Genomic DNA, 7452 nt, shown 5'->3' with positions numbered 1-7452 from the left:
CCTGCCTCCAGGCCCAACGTCCTCTTGGGGCACAGAGAGCCCCTCCTGTCTCAGCCGCTCCTGGGCTGAAGGTGGGGGACAGCCCCAGGGCAGCACTGGAGCTGACCTGCCCAGCCGCTCCCAGAGCCTCCAGGCCCTTCCCAGCCTGTGGCCGTGGTACCCATGTCTGTGGTGGGGACACTGAGGCCCCGAGAGGGCAGACAGGGGCCAGCGAGGCACTGAGGCAAGCCCGCATTCCAGGCCAGGTCGCGGGGCAGGACTTAGCGTGGGCACTGGCCCGGGAGGCACCTTCAGGGCCGGGGCCACGGCAGGCAGGACGGAGAGAGGGTGTCTGCATGTGTGCAGGGCGGGGGAGCGGGGCAGGAGGGGGGAGGGGGGAAGAGCTGACCCCTCTCCTGGCTCAGTCCCACCTGCCTCTGCGGTCTCTCCCCCACCCGCCCCGACACACACCCACTGTCCCCGGAGCCACCCACCCCAGCCCTCCCTCTGGGACCCCTGACGGCACCCACGTGCCCCACCCCAAGACCTTGTTTGTGGCCATGGTCACATGTGGTCACATGAACAGAGGTATGGCCATGGAGGGGTGGTCACGTGACCGTGGTGTGGTTGTGGACGGAAGGGGCCACAGGCTGACCTGCTGAGCTGGGGAAGGCCTGCGTGGCGGTTTGCAAACTCATAGACCTAAAGCGGCCACAAAGGACGGTCTGACATTAGGAACCTTTCGTTAAAAGCCGTCTATGGTGGGTAGTCATGTCCTAGGCCAGTGTCCTCCCGGACGAAGACCAACTTCCGTCTTCACTGAGCCTGCTGTCCTTGTGATCTAAGACAGCGGTTCTCAACCTGTGGGTCGCGACCCCTTTGGGGGTCGAATGACCCTTTCACAGGGGTCGCCTAAGACCATCGGAAAACACAGATATTTACATGACGATTCATAACAGTAGCAAAATGACAGTTATGAAGTAGCAACGAAAATAATTTTATGGTTGGGGGTCCCCACAGCATGAGGAGCTGTATTGAAGGGCCGCGGCATTGGGAAGGTTGAGAACCACGGATCTAAGATAACATCCCTGTGAAATGTCAGGGAAACTTGTAACTTCCCTTTTCCCGACCCCTCAGGGCGCAGCCAGTGCCCCCCGCGGAGACCAGGGTCCCCTCTTGTTACCGTTACCTGTTCATGCTGACGGTTAACTCCCCTGCACCCACCTGTGAAGGCAGCTGTGTCCATCATCTCACTTTCCATCCAATCCCAGGGGTCCCCCCCCCTTTGCTGTCTCCGCCTCCCTGATCATCACCAGAGGATTTCATGTGGCCCCCGACACCCCCTCCTTGGGTTGGAATGTACAAAACGAGGCGAAAACCCGCCCTTCTCAGGGGCATTTTCCCAGCTCTCTGAGCTCCTGGGTCCTGGCCATTGTCAACAGTTGGGCTCAAATAAACCCACAAAAATTCCTTCCCGGTTTGAATGTCTTTACGGGAACAGGTCATAGGAACACCTGGTGTGGCTGCGCCAGCAGGAGGGCGTGGTCACGTGAACACGGGAGGGTAGGCACGTGAACAAGAGGGGTGGTCACGTGAACAAGAGGGGGTGGTCACGTGAACAAGAGGGGGTGGTCATAAACAAGAGGGGGTGGTCCCGCCAACTTGGAGGCGGTCGTGTGCACACAGTGAGGTCACTGAGGATGGAGGAGGGGGCACGTGAGGACGGAGGCTGAGATGGAAGGAATGTGGCCAGGAGCCCCCAGAAGCCGAGGAGGCAGGAAGGACCCTCCCCTGGGGCCCCCGAGGGAGCACAGCCCAGACGCCCTGATTCCAGGCTCTGGCCCCAGCTGGGGAGCACGTGTTCCTGGGGGTTTAGGCCGGACTGTCTCATCGGAGCAGCAGCCCCAGGAAATAGACCCTCCTTCCCCCTCCCTTTAGGGCCTTGACCGGGTTCTGGGAACAGCTGAGCCCTGTGCCCCGGCAGGGGAGACCCCCTAGAGGCCTAGACCTCTCACTGCAGGGCTCCCGGGGAGACCCATCCCTGTGTCTGTGCCTCTGCCCTGTCTCTCGCTCCCAAGGTGGAGCCACGTGATCGGCCGGAAGTGCGCACGTGAACGGGGGCGGGGCCATGTGATCGGCTGGAAGTGTGCACATGAACAGGGGCGGGGCCATGTGATCGGCCGGAAGTGTGCACATGAACAGGGGCGGGGCCATGTGATGGGCTGGAAGTGTGCGCGGGGGCGGGGCCAGGTGAACACCGTGTGGGGTTATGTTAGGACGGAGGAGGGGGCACCTGAAGATGGAGGAGGGGCCACAGGAAGGCGAGGGGAGATGGAAGGGATGGGGCCAGGAGTAAAGGAGCACCAGGAGCCCCCAGAAGCTGAGGAGGCAGGAAGGACCCTCCCCAGGAGCCCCCCGAGGGAGCACAGCCCCAGACGCCCAGTTTTCAGGTTCTGGCCCCAGCTGGGGGGAGCACGTGTTCCTGGTGGTTTAGGCCAGTCTGTCGTCATCGGAGCAGCAGCTCAGGGGTGACCCCCCCCTCGCCTAAGCTTCTCGCTGCCGGGGTCACAGGGAGACCCATCCCCGTGTCTGTGCCTCGGCCCCGTCTCCGCTCCCCCGGGGGCTCCTGGGCAGTGACAGTGCAGTGGGCGCCCAGGCGGGCTGCTTGGTGGGGGGCTGCTTGGTGGGGGGCTGCTTGGTGGGGGGCTGCTTGGTGGGGGGCTGCTTGGTGGGGGGCTGCTTGGTGGGGGGCTGCTTGGTGGGAAGCACAGCCCACGTGGCTCAGGGACTCCCCACCGCCTGGCCGAGCCCCCAGCTGCAGGATGAGGCAGGGCCCTCCCCAGCCCCGCCCTCCCCTCCCGGGCCTTCCCCTCATGAGTCCAGCCTGGGCCTCCGATCCTGGGGCACCTGGGCTGACAGGGGCCCACACTGGGTTGCCGTGCCCATAGTCTAGATGCCAAGACTGAGGCTCAGAGAGGGCAGCAGAGGTCCCTACCCCCAGCCCACCGCCCCCTCACCTCCGCCCAGCTCATTGGTGACTTCCCCAGCTGCCTCCCCGTGGCCCTGGTGTCGGAGGAGGAGGAAGCCATCCCAAAACACACACCATCTGGCCCCTCCTTCCTCATCCCTCTCTCCCATGTCACAGCCTCCTTCTGTGCAGGTGGGCGGGGCCTCTTCCTGGCCAGGCAGCCGGGAGCAAAGGTCAAGGAGGCAGAGGGTCCAGGGAGTGGGTTCTGGGACCCCAACCTCACCCAGCAGATCTCCTGGGCCTGGGCCCCATCGCCCTCCCACAGTTCCCCGACCAGGCGGGCTCTTCCCTGCCTCCCTGCCTTCGCTCATGCAGTTCCCTCCGCCTGGAAGGCCCTCCTCATCCTTCAGGGCCCAGCTCGGCTCTGGGTCCCCTGGAGAACTTCCCTGAGTCCCTCGGGGCTCCCCCTGCACCCTGCACCCACCCGGTCACAGCCGTTTTCTGGATGACGCTCTCACGGGGCGGTGAGGTCTTGGGGTGCTAGCTCTGCCTTTGTACCCCAGCGCCTGGCACAGACAGGTGCTCAGTAAAGCCGGAAGGAAGGGAAGGAGGGAGGGGGGGAAGGAGGGAGAGAGGGAAGGGAGCAAAGAAACGCCTCTCATAGGGTTGGAGAGGACCTGGACCGTGAGCTCCTGGCACGGGGCTGGGCACGGAGCAAAGCCCACTCCCTGCCCCCCCCCCCCCCCCCCCCCGCCTCCCCCTGAGCCTGGGCCCCAGCACCTTCTGCCTCCTCCCCTTTGATTTGGAGCCGGCTCAGGGGTCCTCTCCACACCCGCAGGCCTGTGTCTGCTGCTCATTAGGATGCGAGGTGATCACACCAGGATGCAGGCTTGCACTTGAATTCATAAGGAGCCCCGTGTGTTTGGGAGAAAGGCCTCCATTCTCCGAAATCCAGGACCATGCAAGCTTGCAAGGGCCAGAGGGCTGACCTTGAGCAGGGTGTTCAAATCCTTTTCCCACTGAGTACTTTCTGCAAACAACGCCTTACCTGAGGCCAATATGTAAAACAGATGGAAGCTAAGCTGCTTGGGGCGAAGTGGTGCGTGTTGAAGGCCCTGGGAGATGGGACCAGCGTCCCCTCCCCCCTGTAGCTCTGGGTCCGGGGAGACGGGGGCTGGGTTGGTCCTGGCGGTGGGAGGGGACAGCCAGGAGGGAGGGGGAGCCGTGGGGAGAGTCCAGGGCTGACATTTACCAACTGTACAGAGGGCTTCAGTATCTTCAGAACTTCCTGTTCGTGCCCCTGTGGCTGGGCCAACAAACTCATCTTTCACAGTAAGTCAGTCTATATACACACAAAAATGAAAATACGTCCTTGGAAAAAATCATAATGACCTCAGCCTTTAATGTTCTCACAGTTTCTTTTTTTTGAATCTTGAACGGATATTTTAGGGGAAGTATCTCTTGACTAGAGAAATATTTCTATGAATTCAGCAATTCCATCAACTTCTCTTTTTCTTTTGTGACATTCTAGTAACATCAAATTTAAAATTGTATCCGAAATACGATTGTTAGGATTTTACAAAAGTACCTCTACCCAGCTATTCCCTACCCAGGCCTCTCTTTGTGTGTTTGCACATTAAGTTTGTGGACGAAGGGGCCACATGCTGACCTGACAGCTCAGGGGAGGCCTGCATGGCGGTCCTACAAACTCAGAGACCTAAAGTCACCACAAAGGATGGTCTGATATGAAACTTTAACTAAAGCAGTGATGGTGGGCAGTCACCTCCTAGGCCGGTATCTTCACCGACAAGGTCAACCTTTACCTTAACTGAGCCCGTCTGTCTTTTTGCATCTATGATAACACACCCTTGGAATGTCTGGGTAACTGGTAACGTCCCTTTTTCTGGAGCCCCTGGGGCACACCCTAAGGTGCTGGGCTCCAGGACAGAGACCACAAATTCCTTCATTATCATGTTAATTGTTCCTGCACCCACCTAGGTATGTGTCCATCATTTTACTTTTTATCCAGTCCCAGGCGTTTCCCCCTCACCCCCCTCCCCGCTTTGCTTTCTCCTTCCCCCTCTCTAGTCTATCACCAATGGATTTCAGGTAACCCACCTACATCCCTTTGATTGCAATGTATAAATACAGATGTAACCCGCCAATCTCCGGAGCATTATCTCAATTCGTTGAGGTTCTGCTTCCCGCCATATGTCGACAGTTTGGCTCAAATAAACTCACAGAAATTCTTTACAGGTTTCAATGGTTTTTTATGTTAACAAGTTGTCCAAAACGACGTTCACCGAATGTGATTGGTTATGCTGGCTGCTGGGATTGGGTTGTTTTTTCATTTCCATCTTTGGGATTTCAGCATGTTTTTTGAATTCTTTATAATGGACAGATGCCAATTTTTATCCTAGTGTGATTTTTTTTTTTTCTTAAAAAGAAATACAGGCCCTGGCCGGTTTGGCTCAGTGGATAGAGCGTCAGCCTGCGGACTGAAGGGTCCCAGGTTCGATTCCGGTCAAGGGCACATGCCTGGGTTGCAGGCTCGATCCCCAGTGTGGGGCGTGCAGGAGGCAGCCGATCGATGATTCTCTCTCATCATTGATGTTTCTATCTCTCCTTCTCCCTTCCTCTCTGAAATCAATAAAGAAATATATTTTTTTAAAAAAAAAGAAATACAGGAAGAAAACAGTACACTCTGGGGAAGGCCAGGAAAGACAAAGAAATATAAGGAAATGCAAATCAACCTGTCTCATTATGCAAATGCAGGCGCCACTTCAAGACTCCCCAAGGCCACCGCCTCACCCGGGGCCTAGGGAGGTGTCCTTTTTCTTCCCACGGCTGGCTGTCCGTCTCAAGTTCTAGGTTGGTCTGCGGAACCTTTTAAAAATTCCCTTCAAATCTGAGAACAACCGTTGTTTTTAGAAGGAAGATTCCCCGGGGTTTAACGTCATGGTTTGTCACTGTCACCAAGGCGAACAACCCAGGGCGGCCTGCTGTCTCAGGTCTTCTCCGTGGCGGGGACGTTTTTGGCTGTTGCGTTCCGGAGTCCTGTGCTCACAGCTGTTTCCTCTGCCGCGTTCCAGACCGTCTCGAAGGAGAAGTGAAGCGTGTCTTTGGAGAGAACATACGTTGTTGAAAAAAGTGCATGGAAGTGTTCTTTGGCCAAGATAGGTGGAATCCTAGTTTAGAATTCCCATCGCAAAGATCTTACTTATTTTTTTTGCTATTTTTTCATCTGAATGTAAAGATATATATTTCTCATAAGTCATTTTAAAAAAAAAAAAAAGCATCCATCAGGTTTCCAGGAAAAAGATGTTAGGTTCACGGAGCCCGGCCTTGGTGTCGCCATAATCTCCAGGGAAACAGAGGGGTCACGTGGGTTATCTAAGGACAGTGTGAGACGCTTGGGGGAAGGGTCCGTGGGTCAACCTGGCTCCGAAGGAGAGATTCATATCCGCACGCCCCTCTCCCCTGCCCGCAGCAAAGGCCCCACCATCCCCACCTTCCACCTTTCTTTCCACCGTGCTCCCGGTGTTGCCTTATCTTTGGGTCTCCCCCTGAGTAAGAGCCTTCTCACACGCTAGAGTGCTAGGGGTGGGCAAACTTTTTGACTCGAGGGCCACCATGGGTTCTTAAACTGGACCGGAGGGCCGAACAAAAGCATGGATGGAGTGTTTGTGTGAACTAATATAAATTCAAAGTAAAGGAGCAGAGGGGAGAGCAAGAGAACCGGATAGAACAGCCGGATCCGGCCCGCGGGCCGTCGTTTGCCCACGGCTGCGCTACACCGAGCCTGCAGGCACCTTTGAAAATCAAACGTGTGATGCCCGGATGCAAAGCTTACATTCGTTCCAAAGCAAGCTGGTGCCTCAGGGAGTGGGATTCCAGTGTGGGCGATACCAAGCTTGCTTCAAAAATGTTACTGCCCTGGCCGGTGTGGCTCAGTGGATAGAGCGTCGGCCTGCGGACTGAAAGGTCCCAGGTTTGATTCCTGGTCAAGGGCATATGCCCGGGTTGTGGGCTCGATCCCCAGTAGGGGGTGTGCAGGAGGCAGCCAATCAATGATTTTTCTCGCTCTCCCTCTCCATTTATGAAATCAATAAAAAAAATATTAAAAAATGTTACCAACATTTTTGCCTGAAAAAAATCATATATATGTATATATGTATATAAGCAGGTGTATTGGTAATAATTTTTATTCATTTAACAAGTATAGTTTGAGTATTTGCTACATGGCAAACAGTAGCCTAGATCAGTGGTCAGCAAACTGCAGCTCGCGAGCCACATGCGGCTCTTTGGCCCCTGGAGTGTGGCTCTTCCACAAAATACCACGGCCTGGGCGAGTCTGTTTTGAAGAAGTGGTGTTAGAAGAAGTTTAAGTTTAAAAAATGTGGCTCTCAAAAGAAATTTCAATCATTGTCCTGTTGCTATTGGGCTCTGTTGACGAATGAGTTTGCCGACCACTGGCCTAGATATTAAAAACACAACGAAGAATA

The sequence above is a fragment of the Plecotus auritus genome (assembly GCF_963455305.1).
Source record: "Plecotus auritus genome assembly, chromosome: 12".
Lineage (NCBI taxonomy): Eukaryota > Metazoa > Chordata > Mammalia > Chiroptera > Vespertilionidae > Plecotus > Plecotus auritus.
This window is presented reverse-complemented; position numbering follows the sequence as displayed.